The sequence below is a fragment of the Phodopus roborovskii genome, unplaced genomic scaffold, assembly GCF_943737965.1.
Source record: "Phodopus roborovskii unplaced genomic scaffold, PHOROB, whole genome shotgun sequence".
Lineage (NCBI taxonomy): Eukaryota > Metazoa > Chordata > Mammalia > Rodentia > Cricetidae > Phodopus > Phodopus roborovskii.
The window spans coordinates 13414-33172 of NW_026126999.1; positions in this window are offsets into that span (position 1 = coordinate 13414).

Consider the following 19759-nt stretch of genomic DNA (forward strand, 5'->3'; position numbering starts at 1 on the left):
CTAAGGAGTGAGTTTGGACTTTATCTTGTGGGGAACTAGAAGCTCTAGATAGTAGTTAGGCAACAATGAAAATCAGCAAGATGAACAAATGATTGAAAGCTGCATGGCCTACATATTAATAAGGTAAGAATTTAGAATCCCGGGATGCACTTAGTGGCCCACACCCATGCAGTCATGGCCCCTTCTTCTCCTCTTTAGGAAAGTGCATAACATGAACTTCAGTGTTGCTATTGTCATAGATGCTGTAAAAGTAAAGTCTGAAGAAAGGGTTCTCCGCAAGCCAGAGTAGGCTTCTCCTGAGCACTAAAGCTTGTCTGAAACTCAGCTTCTGGGACACCAAGCACCCAAAAGAGAAACAAACACATCAAAGAGCTGAGTTTGCTCTACCGCCCAATCCTCTACAGAGCTCTGAGTAACCAGTTAGGGCATGTGGAGGGGATTTTGAGAATTTGTTTTATTAAATACAGTCATTGCTGAGGACTAAGTTATTGTATAAATATCTAAAGCAGAAGTAAAAGTTAAAAAATCATTTCCAGTTATTTGCTACTCTTTACTATAGGCTAAGCTCTTGTGGCTACCCATGTCACTGTACCTGCATGGGGAGAACTCAACATGATGGTTTGCCACTAAATGTCTTCTCCCCAACCCCAACTAGTGATATATTGGAAGCTCAAAATAGCACAGAGTTGGGGTATTTGCACAAGCAGATGAGAGATTTTTTCTGCAAAAAGGTAATATACATCTGTCAGTCTACCATTAATGTTCACACAGTACATCACTCTCTCCGAGTAGAGGTCCCCCACGACCACCCACTTTGTAAGTATAGTAGTCCATCACTCAATGAATCATCTCAGAAAAAAGTTACCAAGTGCATGTTTAGGGTGGTGTGGTGATGTGATTACTTTATTTGCATTTACTTGGACTGGGTAGTTTTTTATATTACACACACACACACACACACACACACACACACACCACAGAGACACAAAGGCAGAGATTTTCAGTTACTGGGCCTCACATATTGGGATCGCTTCCCAAGGAAGGCTAAGACCAGATGCTGGCCTGGTCCCTGGGGTAAGGACTAAAAGAAGGGCACTGCCACCATTGTACCAACAAATCCCATGGTAACTGTCCTGGGTATCTTTCTGAGGTGTCCAGTTCCTAAATGTCACTATGTGGCTAAGAATCCTATAGGAGAACTTATTTGTGATACACAAAACATAAGTACATAGCTGGAGGCAGCAATAGCTGTTTTATACAAACTATTCACCATCGTGCCGTTAGGTAGACCCTCTACCAGGATGGCTGGGGCTGAGATGGCTCATTGGGTAAAAGGTCAGGGACAGTGGCACATGACTATTTCTCCCAATACTGAGGAGAGGGAAAATATGGAGACAGGAGGATCCTGCAGTGCATTAACCAGCCAGCCTAGCAGAATCCTTGAGATCCAGGTTCAGAGAAGGGCAGTTTGTAGGCAGTAACTCATTCACTGCTGAGATTAGCTTTGCGAAGGGGTTGACTCCTCAGGAATATCTTCATAAACTTGGACTTCATAAGGAAGAAGTTGGGCTTTTTGTTGTTGTTTGGGATTTTTTGTTTTGTTTTTGTTTGCTTTTTGTTTTTGTTTTTTGAGACAGGATCTCTCTGTAATCACTATGTTAAACCAGGCTGGTCTCGAACTCACAGATTCTTCTGTCTCTCCAAGTGCTAGAATTAAAGGCATCTACTACTCTCCTGGTAGGAAAAGATTGTGTAAAGTAAGACATGAGGGGAAAAAGGGTCATAAAGACAACTATTTAAAAAAGATTGATAGATTTGTGTGTTTTTAATATTTATTTTTATTTTTGTGTATATGTCTGTGTGTATATACAAGCACTTGCATACAGGTGCCCTCAAAAAAAAAAAAAAAAAAAAAAAAAAAAGAAGCCATCAGATCCCCTACTATACCTGGAGCTACAGGTGGTAGTGAGCTCATCATATGGATGCTGGAAACTAAACTCTATTCCTTCTGCTTACTTGTTTACTTTTTGAGATAGGGTCTCCAATAACAGGCTAGCCTTGAACTTGCTATGTAGCTGTGTAGCTGAGGATGACCTTGAACCTCTGATCTTCCTGTTTCTACCTCCCAAGTTCTGGGAATATAGGTATATACCACCATACATACACAGTTTATGGAGAGCTAGGAATAAATCCCAGGGTCGAATGCATATTAGGCAAGCACTCTAAACACTGAGCTACACACATCTCCAGCACAAATTGAACTTTCTTGGAAGTTAAGAATTCTCTCCAACAGAATACACTTAAAATGGGCCAGAAAGGCAACACAGTAAGAAATGAAATAGTTGGTATATAAAGCAGACATAGGGCCATTAGCCAAAGTAGGGAAACAAATGCAAATCAGTAGAAAAAGACAGCCCAGTATAAACCTATCAAGGGCTCAGGCAGACATTTCAGAAACCCCGTGCTCTTTTGATGGCCCAGTAAGCAAGTGAACAGGTTGCAGACTTGTCAGTTGTCAGGGAAATCAACAGGCAAAAGGAAACATCAGTGCACAGTCATAAGTCTACACAAAAGTCTAAAACTGGAACGGAACGGCAGTGAAAGTAAAATGGTAAGGTCACTTGCTTGGCTCCTACAAATTGTCTCTGACTTCAACTCATTCTGTGGCTCCTGCCCCCAATAAATGCTTTTTTAAAACACACACAAACAAACACATACACATACACAAACACACACACACACACACACACACACAGAGAGAGAGAGAGAGAGAGAGAAAGAGAGAGAGAGAGAGAGAGAGATAGGAACATGCTACAATGTACACACTAGTTCTGTTCATAGTAGCTGCAAACTGGAACAACACAAATATCCATCAGCAATAGACTGGAACTAGGCATGGGGGGAAGCAGACAGGGGTGGGGTGGGGAAACGTATAATCTGAAGCATAAATAGCCTGAGTGCCTTCTGCTCTTTTGTGCCTGCTTTCTTTACTGTTTGAAGGTGAAAAGTTCTGGGATAGGTAGTTTAAGCTTGTGGGGGTGGAGTAGCAGGGATTTCTTTTTGTTTTCTATTGCAGACGAAACAGTCAGAGGTATTAAATGACTTGCCCCAAGTCAGAGAACTTAACCAGTGGTGGAGTGGAGACACAGACCCAAAGCCATAGTCCCTACTTCACATGACCTGTCAGGCCTACATGACCCAAAATGGATGACATTCCCCTATATATGGAGTTCGGGTGGGGGGGGATGGGAGGGGAGGGTGATTAGGGTGCATGTGAGAGGGCAGAGAGGGAAAAAGGGAGGGGAGGGAGAGAGGGAGAGGGGACTGGGATTGACATGTAAAATAATCAATTAAATAAAAAAATGCTTTGACTCCAAAATTTAAGGTCAAGGACAAGTTACTGGGCAAAAGGATTTCTATTTTTGTTTCCACAGAAAATGAAAAGCTGTGGATTCCTTCCAGACTAATGTGGTTTGATCAAGCCAGACTGCCTGAAACAGAGTACCAGGTGATCCTACATTCAAAACAGCTGGACAATGCAGACTTACAGACTACAGCCAGGATTTCTGCATCTTCTTAGAATCCCCCTAAGACAGCACCCCTTACCAGCAGGAAGTAGTTTGGAAAGAACGATGTCCAAATTCCCAAATATTGTCTATACATGTTTGTTTTCATTTAAATGGACTTGTTTATAAAAAATAAATAAATAGATAGATAAAAATTTAAAAATATATTATTATGCTCTATAAAACAGAAATATTGTAAAAAGAGTGAATACGGTAACTTCCTTCCACTTTTGTCATATATATCTCTCCTCCAACTAGAATGCTTCCATTTGCATTGCTAAACTCACAACATATTCCTCTGTCTTAGATCCCCACCAGCTCCCAATCACTCTGAACTGACACACCTGAAATTTGGCTTCCCTTGTAACTCACTACAAAGGGTACTCAATTCTTCCTGAAAGATGGATATTGTTCATTTGCTACAGCAGTTAGCAATGAAACACAAACAAGAAACTCAATGAGGCCACCTGGAGTTCATTGTTGGAGGGAAAAGAAGGGTGGTGAAAAAAGTTAGCCAACACAGAGCAGAGAAGAGGAGAGAAGAGGTATCCATGGTGTGGCCATGTTGGGCATGCATGTCCTGCCCATAGTTTGGGGGCAAGGTCAGCACAATGCCAAGATTGCAACATATATGCTTGTGATAAGCTGTCTCAAGAGGCTTCCCTCCTCTTCAGTAATAACCCTATCCAGAAATTCCTGTGATAAAGAAAATGGTTGGTAAAGTTCTGGAGCCAATCGGAATAAGGCAAAACTCAACACAACAAAACTAACTAGGATGTTAAAACTCACATAAACTCAAATTTTGCAGAAAGATCTCTAAATAATCAAAATCAGGAAGAGCCTGTGCTATCCCAGTAAGAATGACTAAATATTATTCTTACGATTTATCATTATGTTTGCTCATGATGTGCATTTGAGGAATGCAGATGCCATAAGATATATCTTCTATGGATGTGTTCTGGTGATTGAGCTCATGTCTTCAGGCATATATCATGGAGGTGCAGATGCCTATACCTACTAAGTTTCCCATACAAGCCCCTAAATGTCTGTATGCCTGCTGTCTCAAATAAGGCAGCAACACCCGTACCTCTTGTTCTCACTGCAGAAAGATCAGTGCCATTCAATTTACCCTGATATGATTATTCAGAGCCTCAGCGATTTGTAATAACTATTCCTCATGTATCCCAAATGGTTTTATATTTCCCAAAGGTGAAAATTTAATCCCGGCCCTCAGGAGGCAGAGGCATGTAAATGTTTGAGTTCAAGTCAGACTGGTCTACAGAATAAATGCCAGGGACAGGCACTGCTATACAGAGAAACTGGGTCTTGCAAAAACAGCATATCTTTCATGGGGCTATAATTCAAACAGTGGTATGTGTTTAGTCATTGTATCCTTGTCTTTTTCCACAGGAATTCCTTGAAAACACAGAATAGCTATGTGACATTGTGGTACTTGTTTGTGAGAAATTAAGAAAAATCAATAAAGTTTAAGCTGTGCTTATGTACACTGTTGTTTTTATGTAAAAGTTGCATGAAAAATTAAAATTGTTTCAGAGGTTAATTTGTATAAATTAATGTATTTACCATTCACTTTTTCTAGAACGTTGACAATGTTCTTTAATAGTAAATTCTTCCCAAAAGTAGCCTGAAATATAAGACCAGAATATATATCATATATTAATTGAAATAGTACAGAATGTAAGTTAATATATTAAAAAATTCTAAGAACTATGCCTTATTCAACTAATTTTGTCTTTACTCAATTGAAATTAGACAATAGTATCAATAAGCAAGGATACCTGTCCCCTTATTTTCAAGCAAGAAGGAAAATGCAATCTTATCTTTAGCAGTGAGAAAGTGGGCAGCATCACATACTTGTAGACCATTTTCTGGGGCGTATTCAGCAAAGCCCACTCTTCCTGAGTTAAATTGATGTGCACATCATCATAGGTCACTGCATCCTAAAATAACCCATACATGTGTAAAAGAGTAAGTGTGATACTCACATTAGAAATGTCTTCTTCTTTTCCAATATAGTTATAAAATCCTGGTACTTCTCCCACTTACATCATGACATGGTCTTCATGCTGTATTCACCTAGTCATTTTAGTGGGAAATGAATGGGAGTTAAACATGCACCATTTCTTGGCTCTTCAAATTGCTTATAGCCCTGAGAAAGAAATCACAATGAAGAGTCATAAAGGGAGAGGAAAGCTTGCAGAACAACACTACTGAGAACTCATCTGAGAAACTATATCATAGGCCCAGCCTATCACAGCAATACCCCAGACCCTGGTAGTAACTTCTGTCTTTGTGAGGTTTGTATTGTTGTGAAGAGACAACAAGGGCCCTGACAACTTTTAAAACAAAACAAGAACAAACAATAAAATCATTTCATTGAGGAGTCTCAGTTAAAATATCAGAGGTTCAATTAATCATCATTATGGCAGCATACAGGCAGCTAAGGTTCTGGAAGTTATAGTCCTAAAAGCTTAAGCAGTGGCAACAGGAAGTTGACTAATAACACTGTGCAACACCCTGAAGATAAGAAACCTCAATTGTGTGACCCATAGAGTCATACTTCATCTAACAGTGAAAAGCCAACTCTAAAGAAAAAAAAAAAAAAGGTAACACTTCCTCCTACTGTCACTCGTATGATCACAGACTGTGGACTGAGAGCTGTGAAAACTTCATGGCACCAAACTAGACTCCCTGAATGTGGGTGACATTTATGTGACTGATATGCTGAGGGGCCCCTGTCAGTGAAATCAGGATCCATCGCAAGTCCATGAACTGGCTTTTTTCGAGGCCACTACCTGTGGTGGGATAATTTGATCATTCTTGATTCATGATGGAGTGCCTTACTGCTTTCTCAGCTTGGTTTGTCAGAGTTAGTAGACTATTGAAAATAGGTCTTTTCCCTTTGAGGAGTAGATGGGGGACCGAAAAAGAAAAGATACTTTTCTAGATTAGGCCTTGCCTAGTATCTAACATCCAACCCTCCCTTCATCCACCCCAGTTTTGAGATCACAGTGTCTAATGTCATGCATGGGCTTCTCAAATTTTTAGGAAGTTTTGAATGAAAAACCTAACTATACGGAAAAATTTTAAAAATTAACTCTTTAAAGAAACAACAAAATTGTTTTGAACATCACAAAATTTAAGCCTAAACATATATCATTTTTTACTTTTACAAAAAAAGCCCCATACATTTAGGTAGCTATGTGTAGTGCAAGCTTATAATTGTAGCACTTGGAAGTATGTACCGATGACTGCTATTACCTCCAAGCTAGCCTTGGCTACAAAGCAAGACCCTGCCTCAAAACAAATAAATATAGATAAAGAAACTTAAATGTAACCATCTCATATTTAATTAGTGAAAATTACAAACCAGTGGGATGGTACACGCCTTGCTCAGCATTCATAAACTTGAGACAGGGGTCACAAGTTCAAGGCCAGAAAGGACTGCATTGCTAAGAGCCTATCTTGGAAAAAGAACAAATAAGATGAAAATAAACAAAACATATATTTACTTCACCACAGTTAAAAAGAAGAAAATCATATCTTACCATTCTGGCTGCTTCTGTTGCTGTGCTAAAACACTGACCAAACACAAAGCAGGCCAGAAAGGGGCTTACTTAGCTTACACTCCAGGTCACTGTCCCTAATGAGAATTACAGCAGTGACTCAAGCAGGACAGTGGGAAGAAACTGTGGAGGAATGCAGTTGTCAGCTCATCTCTGGTTCTCTCACTTGCTCACAGTACCTTCTTTATGCAGCACAGTTCAACCTGGTTCACCCTATGTTGATCAACATAATCTCACACAGATGTAACCAAAGCACAATGGATGAAAACTCAGCCATTAAATTGACAGCTAATGTGAATTACAGCATATTGTAAATTTTCAGATGTCCAAAAAGACCCCAATACTAATTTGCAGCCTACAATGACATACTTCTGTGGTAATTGTCTATAACATTCTGCCTTTAAGTAACTGTAATATTTTTAAATATGTATTTACCACTCTGGAGCTCTAGCGAGGAAACCTGTTATGCTCCTTCATGCTGATAGTTTTTTCTACACATTTCAGGACACAGGACAACCTCATGTCATACTTGAGCAAGTGGGCCAGTGGACAGAGGTATTTAAACTAACAAAATATTTATGCCATACAGTCCTTCCTGTAAGCTGTTTATAAAGGTTAATCCTCTATTATCAAAGGGAGTTTTCTGTACCTCTTTGTCCTTTACAGGTGTAAGTCTAACCGACTAAGTTAAAACCAGTTACAGTCAGGCTGCAGGGCTCTGAGTAAAGCATCCCTCCACAGACTCTCACCTTTTATCCACTTTTCCAGACACATTAATTAATTACAGGGATAAACCATCACTCAGTCACCTATGTGTTTAAGGCAAGTAACTAAACACAAATTTTGTATACTAAGGTATGCTGAACAGTAAGACAGCCCTCAAATGCTTAGAGATCTAGAGAATAAGGCATTTAAAATGTTTAATTAAAAAGCTCTCATAACAGAAAGACAGGCCAGCTGCTGGCAACACACATTTCCTCCAAGACACTGATGAAGCTCCACCCACAAAAGTTGCAACACTAGCTACAGAGCAATACTGCCTTTCATCTCAACTGCTGCCAAGGGTTCTAAGGGCCATGGACAAGCTGGCAGCTGACTTCTCTCCACGTTGCTTGGGCCAATGGTAGGTAAGTCTTCCAAGCTTCCTAATCCACATGTCTCATGCCATCAGCAGAAGGCAGACATCCTTAAAACCTCTGACTTCAACAACCGTGGAGGACCTAGGGGTAGCTGTCTATGCCACCAATAAAACTCACTGAATTTTTTTGAGCTTCCCTCTTTCTCTGGAAGGGATGGGCAGAAGGGAAAACACTGTCCTTGTTGCTTCTTTTAACTCAAGAGGTTGAGAGGAAAAGATGCTTATGGAGCTGGGCAATAACTGCTCGCTCACCTTGCCTTGGTGGAAGGCCAAATAACACTGCTGTTTCTCACCATAGAAACAGCACTGGTGCAGGTCTCCAGTGAGACCACATTTTTCTGTGAAAGGGTAGCCTAGCTCAGTCCCATTTGGGTAAGTGAAGGCCCCCAGTTCTTTGCTTTGGTTTAAAAAGAACCCAAACTGGAGGAAAGGCTGTGTCACACAAACAAGTTCTCAGGTACGACTCTCACCAAGTCCAGTACATAAAGCAAGATCAGCATTAAGAGGCGAAACTAGCAAGTGTCCTGAACAATCTCAGCTCTAGAAGGTGAACCCAAGTCTGGTCGTCCAAAATTATCTTTCATTATATAAACTTTAGGGTCAGACTGGACTTCAATAGTCCATCTCTTGGAAACAAGTAAAACAAATATCAGAGGCAGCAAGGAAGGTTTCCCAGGGACACAGGCAATCACTTCACCAGAAAGTAAAAGAACAGGTGATGTGGCCCTTTGTTGTTGAAGCAAAAGCTTTGCTCCCCAATGCCTCACCACTAGCAGGATGCCAGGAATTGTCAGCATTCACCTTTCTGCCTTCAATTCAAAGGACACTCCACAGCCTCATAGTGGCTCCCCTCAAGACCTGTACCAGCTCTTCATCATCCATTTGAATATCTCATCCTGCAGGTATCTCCACCTGCCCCCATGTCTATTGGAGATGCTGCTAGTGTCTTTTCCTCGGTGGGAACCTAAAATACAATTTTATCCTTATTCTGAGATTTAATGGATGAAATTTTTATATTTCTATGCAACAGACTCATTAGATTTTGCAAGGTTTACCATTATCTCCATACACACAGAGAGGATCCTGCAGGACACTCTAGAATAGCAGTTCTCAACATCTTTGTATGGACCATTTTGGGTGTTCAAATGACACTCTCAATGGGGTTGCCTATGACCATTAAAAAACACTGACATTTGTGTAGCATTCACAACTTGAATATTTACGATTGTGAAGTAGTAACAAATTATGTTATGGTTTGGGATCGGCATGCCAGGAAGAAGGAAGCATTATGAAGTTTGACAAACTCTGTTGTAGAATTACATTGGAAGAGCCTCAAGAGGGCTCTGTGGATGAATTCATTCTGCCCAGCAGAGATTCCAAGGGTTGCTTCAAGTGAGGAAAAGAATTCTCAAGGCAGGGTGGGCATTATTTCCCTGGGTTTGAGTGAGCATTTACACCTTCTAACATTTTAAAAAACACATTTATTTTATTATGTGCATTGATATATTGTCTCTGATTTGACTTATGAAATAAAGAAAGGTAGAAAAAGAAAGACTGACTTTGGAATCAGAATCCGAATTTCTTCACATACTAATCCAAGTTCAAACAAGCACCACAACTTGTTTGTTCTGTGTAAGCATACACTACTAGACTAGTTCAGCTGTCCAGCAATTCAGGAAGTTTCATCTGAACCCCAGGCCAAGCTCCCTTTGATCTTCTTCATTTATTTTTGATTTTTACTTTTATGAAGGCCAGGTTAATTATTTATCTCTAGTTATTTTTGATTGTGTAGTGAGGTTGGAGGATCTGGATTTCCAGGAGTGAGCAGACAAAAACACAAAGGGGTTAAGTAATTAAAAATTAAATGGCTAGATAGAAAGACTTGAAAGGCAAAATTACTGGGCAGTGCACATGAAACAGCACTGAAGAAGCTGTGTGAGTTTGAGTTCAATGGAGCCTCAGGTCAGTAAACCTGCATAGAGAAGCCTCATCATGAAAGAGCAAAAGAAATTAAGGAGAAGAAGAAGTAAAAGAAGAAGATGATGAGAAAGATAAAGAACAAAAAAGAAGTCAAAGTGGGAGAAGAAGGAGGAAAGGAAGAAGTTGATGTGGTAGAAGAAAGAAAGCAAGGAAGAAACGAAGAAAGAAGAAAACCCAGTATGGAGCAGGAAATGTCCCCACATGCCTGGAATGTAACCACTCTGGTGGCAAGAGGACCTATGAGTTCATGGCCAGCATGGTCTACAGACTGAGTGCTGGGACAGTCAGAGCTACACAGTAAAATCATAGCTTGAAAAATTGAAATCTATCTTTTTGCACTAAATCTAACTCTAAATCTGAACATTTTCATGCTCAAACTGAGTAGGCCCATTGGCAGGGAGGTAGATGAGATGCACACACACACACACACACACACACACACACACACACAAACACTCACACACACACTAAATGATATATCAAAAACAAATAAATGACAATAGTTCAGTGAAAATCTAGAGAGTGACAAGAGGACTAAAAGGATTTCAATGATTTTAAAATTCACAATGTATCCATGATTACAAGTACAAGAGAATTAGGGCCAAGCTTTGTTAAGCCCTGCAGCAAGAAAGGTCCCCTTTGCTCTTTGACAGGGCTGGACTTTCATGCATAGCTTGCCCTGCCTCTGCTGTATAGTGAGAGCAACAACATTAGTAGAGGTAAACTAATTTGAAGTAGCTCAATGCTTTCATATCTGTTCTCAGAAGGAAGACCTGCACCATATAGTGGAGCACAGATAAAGGGACACGACCTGTCTTAAAAAAAACAAGTGAAAATATAAAGTAAACAAAATAAAATTTAATTTTCCTCAAAAACCTGAAAAGAACTGAATTCCTATCAGCAATGCAGGCTTTCCCTCGTCAACAAATGTTTAACTGGAAAGTGTGGCACATGCATACCTGAGTATGCCAGTGGAGATTGGTGCATAGTGTTTCTGAGGCAGAGGCAGAGAGTCTGGTTGATTTCCAACTTTCATTTCTGCCTGGCCTACAAAATGAGATTCAAGACAGCTCTAAAGGTACAAAGACAAAAAACCAGTTTCAAAAAGTAATGAAAGGAAGAAGGAAGGAAGGGAGAGACAGTGGAGGAAATGTAAATATGGAGACAAATAATACAAAAACAAACAAAAAACAAAACCAAAAACAAACAAACATCAAGACAAAAAAGGTCACACAGTCCCTAAAGCAGAACACCAACTGATTCCTGAGTATTTTTCTGCTGCTATTGTTCTCAGGTCTCATATATTCAAAAAAAAAGTAACAAAATTCCAACTTTTAGTGACAGATGATCAATCAAGCCTCTGTTCTCAAAAATCTGAAAGTGGAGATTTGTCAGCTCACCAGGACATCAGTCTGAGTTCTAGAAAAGAAATGGCAATAAAGAGAAATGCTGAAAGTAAAAAAAAAAAAAAAAAGGACAGATAGTCTCTCCACTACTAAGCCATCTCCCAGGCCTTTTCTTGTTTTTTTTTGTTTTTATTATTTTTTTCTTTATTTTAAGTTTCATATATTTTACTTCTGCTGGAATTGAAGCCTCGTCCTTAAATTTTCACTCTATCTTTCTCTACTTTCCTCTATTAATATCACTATGAGTACAACAGAATGATTGGCTAGGTTATTTGAAAGTTGGCTTGATTCTGTGTAATGCTTTGGTTATGTAGCACCAATTGTAAAGGCTATAACCCCAGTGAAAAGAGCTTGCCCTTTCTTGACATACTCTGCTTATAAGTTGAAATCCTTGTAAAAGTTCTTCTGCACTGGCAGGTGGTACTGAGATTTCACTGATTTTAATCATGTGCATGGCTAAACCACATGCATAATCTAAAAACTGATAATTCCAAGATCCATGGAGAAAATAATTACAGCTGATGCTTTAACACAGCAGTGTGTGAAAGAGAGAGAACAAGAAGCCTAATGCTAACACCATGTGGATTTGGCTGAGGGGATGGAGTTGTGGGAAGAAGGGAAACTGTGGTCAGAACACGTTGTATGAAATCAAACCTGAAGGATGTAAAGAAAGAAGTGATAAAGCATTCCCACCATACTCCCTTCCCCCAAAACCAAAATAAAATAAAAACTGTGGGGTTGTGTCACACATCATAAATCCCAGGCCTTGGGAGGCAGAGCCAAACTGTTTTCTGTGTGGTTGAAGCCATTCTGGTCTCAAGAGTGAGTTCCAGGACAGTCTGCAAAGATGCATAGAATCCATTTGGCCAAACAATCAAAATAAACAATAAAATGAAATAAAATAAAAAGAAAAGACAAGGGAGCAGAACTCTCTGACTGTAAGTGATTCGTTTTCTTTATATCCAACCGCACTCAGCTAGCAATGGCACTGTGATGACCCAGGTGAGGATATATAGGGTATTGATTTTATGCAAAGTGGGCTCCAGCTGTATGCTTATGAAAAGCCATCATCAATACTTGGTTGACTTTCCAGTGAATACAGCAACTCTCAGTCCTCCCTGAATGGTCCAGGTTCAGCAAAGAGGAATATAATCCCACACTTCCAAAGAAAACCATGTCCTAGTTAGACTATCCATTGATTTAACCTCATGAGAGGAGAAGAGAGGCAATTAATTTGTAAAAGGAAGGCAGCAGGAGCCACAAGTATGATGAGGATGTTGATGAATAACAACTCTGGTTCCCTAAAAACAAGTACAATATATACTTAAATGGTTCATTCACATTCCTCAGAGATAATACCTTGCCCACTGAGATGATGTTACTTGGATATCTATCATTCAAGAATGTTTGTCTTCCTGACAGAGAACATTCTTTCTGGAAGATAAACTCTCACAGATGTCTTCTGGCACGTGTTGGAAGGAGGTAAAGGAGCCATGGAGAGTAAGAGGGAACACGGGAGTATAATGCTAAAAATCACAAGGCCAGCACAGTTGTTTGAGAAATTCTAGCAGTGATGGGCCACTTGCCGGCTACCCTGCCTACTTTGGTTTTCATTTCTACAACTTTGCGTGAGTTAACTCAACGAGATACCGAGATGGACGCAATCATATTTTGTACTTTTCAAGGTCCTTTTTGTTCTTTGTGTTTCCTAGTGAGAACGAAAAACCAATTTTCACGTGAAAAATTGTGAGGAGGCACTCATATTGAGAAAGCACATCTTACATGTAAAGGAAAACACCACCCAGGTTTAGATTCCTATTGTGTGTGAGGGGAAAGAAAAAGAAAATAGGAGAGAAGAAATGGGAGTTTACAGAAAAAGGAAAAGGGACAAAAGGAGAACACACTATGGTAGGGAGGCAAACAAAAATTGATCTGTTTGGATTGCAAGCCTGCTTTATTACAGAGAGTGTTCTAGGACAGTTTCCAAAGGAAAGAGGTAATGTTGTCTCAAAAATAATAATAGTAAAGATAATGATGATAATAGTAATAATGATTTAAAAGTTAAATGCTCCTATATTGATTTTATGCATGAGTATTCTGTCTGCAGGTATGCCCTTTTACCTAAAGAGGGCACTACATGCTACCAAGAATTTATAGTCTATGATCCTGGGCCCTATTCTTTAATATTTGTGTGTGTGTGTGTGTGTGTGTTGTGTGTGTGTGCGTGTGTGGGTGTGTGTGTGTGAGTGTGTGTGTAAATTGGTAGAAGACTATGCACTTGTATGATACAGCAGAAGACAATGGAATGGGGTGTGTATGCACAATGCTTCCAAACCCTGTGTGCCTGGGGGACCGGCAATATAAGCTCCATGCCAACCGGTTCTCTGATTTTACTTATGAAATAAATAAAGGTGGACAAAGAAAGATTCACTTTGGAATCAGAATCTGTGTTTCTTCACATACTAACCCAAGTTCAAACAAGCACCACAACTTGTTTGTTCTGTGTAAGCATACACTACTAGACTAGTTCAGCTGTCCAGCAATTCAGGAAGTTTCATCTGAACGCCAGGCCAAGCTCCCTTTGATCTTCTTCATTTATTTTTGATTTTTACCTGTATGAAGGCCAGGTTAATTATTTATCACTAGTTATTTTTGATTGTTTAGGGAGGTCTGAGGATCTGGATTTACATGAGTGCACAGACAAAAAGACAAAGTGGTACGTAATTAAAAAATTAAATGTCTAGATAGAAAGAATTGAAAGGCAAAATTACTGGTCAGTGGCCATGAAACAGCACTGAAGAAGCTGTGTGAGTTTGAGTTCAACGCAGACTCAGGTCAGTAAACCTGCATAGAGAAGCATCATCATGAAAGAGCAAAAGAAACTAAGGATAAGAGGAAGTAAAAGAAGAAGGTGATGAGAAAGACAAAACAAAAAGAAGTCAAAGTGGGAGAAGAAGGAGGAAAGGAAGAAGTTGATGTGGTAGAAGAAAGAAAGCAAGGAAGAAAGGAAGAAAGAAGAAAACGCAGTATGGAGCAGGAAATGTCCCCACATGTCTAGAATGTAACCACTCTATTGGCAGGAGGACCTATGAGTTCATGGCCAGCCTGGTCTACAGACTGAGTGCTGGGACAGTCAGAGCTACACAGTAAAATCATAGCTTGAAAAATTGAAAGCTATCTTTTTGCACTAAATCTAACTATAAATCTGAACATTTTCATGCTCAAACTGAGTAGGCACGTTGGCAAGGAGGCAGATGAGATGCACACACACACAGACACACACACACACACACACACACACACACACACACACACTAAATGATAAATCAAAAACAAACAAATGACAAGAGTTCAGTGAAAATCTAGAGAGTGACAAGGGGACTATCAGGATTTCAATGATTTTAAAATTCACAATGTATCCATGATTACAAGTACAAGAGAATTAGGGCCAAGCTTTGTTAAGCCCTGCAGCAAGAAAGGTCCCCTTTACTCTTTGACAGAGCTGGACTTTTATGCATGGCTTGCCCTGTCTCTGCTGTATAGTGAGAGCAACAACATTAGTAGAGGTAAACTAATTTGAAGTAGCTCAATGCTTTCATATCTGTTCTCAGAAAAAAGACCTGCTCCATGTAGTGGAGGACAGATGAAGGGACAGAACATGTCTTAAAAAAACAAAAATAACACACTTCCAAAGCTAACCATATCCAAGTTAGACTATCCATTTGATTTATCCTCAGGAAAGCAGAGGCATTAATTTGTAAAATGAAGGCAGCAGGAGCCACATGTATGATGATGATGTTGATGAGCAACATCAACTCTGTTCCCCAAAAACAAGTACAATATATACTAAAATGGTTCTTTCCCATTCCCCAGAGATAATATCTTACCAACTGAGATGATGTTACTTGGATATCTATCATTCAAGAATGTTTGCCTTCCTAACAGACATCACACTCCCTAGAAGATAAAGACCTACAGATATCTTGTGGCACGTGTTGGAAGAAGGTATAGGAGCCATGGATCTTAAGGGTGGACAAGGGATTTTAATGCTAATATTCACAAGGCCAGCATAGTTGTTTGACAAATTCCAGCAATGATGGAACACATGTCGTCTTTTCTACCTACTTTGGTTTTCATTTCCAGGTCTTTCGGTTAGTTAACTCAACAAGATACTAAGATGCACCCAATCGTGATATACTTTTCAATACCCTTTTTGTTTTTTTTTGTTTTGTTTTGTTTTTTGTTGTTGTTTCCTAGTGAGAACTTAAACCATTTTTCACATTAAGAATTGTGAGGAGGTTCTCATATTGAGAAAGCACAGTCTTACATGAAAATGAATTTACCACCCAGGTTTAGATTCCTATTGAGAGTGAGGAGAAAGAAAAAGAAAATAAGAGAGAAGAAATGTGAGTTTATATTCCAAGGAAAAGGGAAAATGTAGTATAGACTAGGCAATGGTGATATTGTCCTTCAATCCCATCAGCACTAGGGAGGCAAACAAAACTTGATCTGTTTGTATTCCAAGCCTGTTTTATTACAGAGAGTGCTTTAGGACAATCTCCAAAGGAAAGAGGAAATGTTTGTCTCAAAAATAATCAGAGTAATGATAATAATATTAATGGGCCAGCAAAAAAGTAGGCAGGATAATGGGGAAAAATATTCTACATCCAACTGAGGCAAACCAATTTTGCAGATGCTAGCTACAAAGAACAGCACTACCCCAGCAATGCCCCTGTCTCCATCTTCCCTACTCAGGCAAGCTGATCCTTCTTTGCCTATATCTGCCAATGGTAACAGCTTGTTTAACATCTGACCCTGTGCTGCTGAAAATTCACATGAGCTTCCCAGGTCGGTTATCTTAGTGCTGGAGGCTCAGGACCAGATAAACTGGAAGTCTCCTTTAGCTTCAAGGATTGATAGTAACTTCACTGGGAATGCAAGCCTGGGCCTCAGGAATGTTTAAGATTTCAGCAGCCCTGCTGGTCTTTGGTGATACATCCCTTTAATCCTAGCACTAGGGAGACAGAGGCAGGCAGATCTCTTCGAGTTCAAGGCAAGCCTGGTATACTTCACAAGTGCTGGGACAGGCTCCAAAGCTACAGAGAACCCCTATCTCGAAAAGCAAAAAAAAAAAAAAAAAAAAAAAAAAAAAAAAGATTTCCAGCAACCTTGACCCACAGCCCTCATTTAAGTACTCTTGGCACTTTATTTGACATAGACCTACCCAACAGCCCAGTACACCAGGGACATGGGGAGCCTACGGAAGCGGATGGGGGTGGGGGGTGGAGGTGAATACAGGGTTCATTTGTTCCAGCACCCCAGCTGTAACTATGTGAGTTCTGGGCAAATGGGTGCTAATACCCAACAAAGATTTCCTACTTAGAAGCTTGCCCTGCTAGATCACTCACAGGCTCCATTGGAATTTCAGGCAATCCCCACTTCAAATTCAAAAGCAGGCTCTGTATGTCTTCCTTCGAAGATGGAAAACTTCAGGAGTAGCTCAGGTTTTGCCTGTGGGCTAGAACAGTTCAGGAAAGAAAAAAGCTGAGCAAATCTTCCCTACCCAAGCCTACCACCAGGTGCTTATACTCAGCAATCCTAGCTCAAAAGCCCAGCATGGGGCAATTAAGCAATCTACAGGAGGAGGGGGCAGGGGAGGGCCACCCCTACCACTCTTCCTTCTCCAAAAGATTCTTGGTTCCTTGCAGTCTAAGTCTCTTGCTTTTGGAGTTGTGACTTACCCCTCTACCCTAATTATCACATGGATAGCCAAATGAGATCAATCACTTTGCACAGACAGACAGAAGCCCTTCTTTCCTTATTCTTGGTGGAGGTGGAAGCTGTCTGGGCTTCTCACCAAGATTACCCTGGTTGGAGATGGTTCCTTCACTTGAGGAGAGAGTGCTGCCACAGTCTGGACATGTCCACGTCCTCCTCCACAATTTTGAATCTCGTATATGACACTATGTAGAGGTCTTCTCGAATTACAGATGGGAGACTCCAAGAAATGTAACAGGTGTAGGTAAAGTGAAAGCAATAGCTTTATCCCTTTGGAATGGGGGTGGGCCTAAGGCTGTGAGCCTTTACTCCCTTTTCCCTCATTGGTACTGTTTAGATGCCCCCATCACATGCAAGCACACTCCGCACCACCACCACCTTCCTACTATTTCTCCTCACAACACCTTCTAGGAACAGGAAATAGTCATTTCAGAGCCTGCTTTGCAGAGGGGAATCCTGCTCTTTAAACACTGGGGTTTTACTTTCAGGTTGATGTTGAAGGAGGCTGAGGCCTGTGAGTATTAGTCTTAGAGACACCTGGGAGCAGGAGCCATAGACATGTTCCCCACAGCTGTTTGGAATTGTGCTCTAACACACAAAGGTCATAAGATAGTCTAATTTTAACTCAAAGTACCAAGTAGCAACTACAGCAGGTCTGGTATGGCTCACAGCAACTTGTCTTTGTGACAGCCTGCTTGCTCTAACCAACGTGGGAGTGTGGGCACCTCTGCCTAGCAACCTTTCCTTCAATTACTCAAACTTCAAGGATGTAATCCAAGCAAAAGAGCTTTGCAATCTTTTTGTCATGAAAACAACAATACAACAACCTAATATATTGAACCTCATTAGGTACCATATTTTATACACACACACACAAAAAAAAAGGAAGGAAAGGAAGTAAAACACAGCTTCAACAACCCTGTGGTTAAGAACTCAGAGGAGGAACAGAAAGCTTTTTTGACTTCAAGTTAGGAAAGGCAAACTTTTTTTTTTTTTAAGACAGCACAAAAGCACTGTCCGTGAAAGCAAAAGCAAAACCCAATCTTCCTTCTTCGCTGGGTTGTGGGCCAGCTCTTTGGGGGTGACATCCACTAGTCCTATAATTCATACAGATTCCAGGAAGGTGAAGGTTTGAGATGTGAAGCACTCAGCTACTCAGACACTGCTGTCCATGCAAACTGCACTCACCTCTGCACTACATCTGGAACAGGTGGTGGATGGGCCACACATTGCTCAGGCCCATGGCATAGGATATGCAGGTAAGCAAGAACTGCTGGGGTTGTCCCACTTTGGTTGCCCCTTCTCCACAACCTTAGGCTGGGCATACTTGGTTGGGCCAAGTCTTCCTGTGTGCTGGTCAGGGCATTCAGGGCTGCCCTTGGGCTGCAGCTCCTCATCTTCTGGCAGGGAGACCACATGCGCCAAGGGTGATTCCATCTTCTGAGACAACACTCAGGGTAGAATGGGCCCACTCCTGTGCTCTCTTCTGGATTCCAGTCCCTTGGGTTTCCTGTTGTTCAGCTTTCTGCACTGTCAGGCCCTGGTGTGAGTCTTCCCTGGTGGGTCGGTGCCTCCCTCGGCTTTAACCTCAGTGGTGGCCAGTTCACAGCCTCCCACTGACCTTTGGCCACATTCTTTTTTCTGTGTCATGACTCTCAAACTCCAGGATTTCTGGGCTCCTCATACTATTAAGGATTACTGAAAAATAGCTCATGAAGATACGATTGCGTCTGCTGGAGGCTGATGGTGAACTGGAAACTGCAGAAAGTCTCTGATCTATGTGCTTTTCAATTTCTATGTCATAAACGCTTCCATGATGGCACATCCTGAGCTACCAATAAGTGCAAAGGGACACTATTATTTTGGGTTCCCTCCCACCTTGCACTTACAGTCACATAGGTAGCCTCAGGAGAACAACTGACAAGGAATCATAAATCATGAGTTTTGAGCATTGTGTCTGATTTAAAATTTACACTTCACTCAGACCTTGGTCATAACTGTATTTAAAAATTATCTCAACAAAGGGGATGAATCTCAGTTCTCTGGGGTGTCCAGATTCCCAGTGCAGGTGACTCAGTCAGGCTTAGCCCCACCTGAGAGTTCTCAGAATGCAATTCTGGCTAATGGATGACTGCCGGTGGGTAGGAACTTCACTGTGCCTATCAGAAACACAATACAGAACATGATAAAGCCGATTCGCCAGAACTCCTGAGGAAGGAGAGAAAGCAGGAATAGCTCTACGCAGGGTTCTATAGTCTTACCCTGCAAACTAAGGTTATACAATTTTGAATCATTTGCTCATCC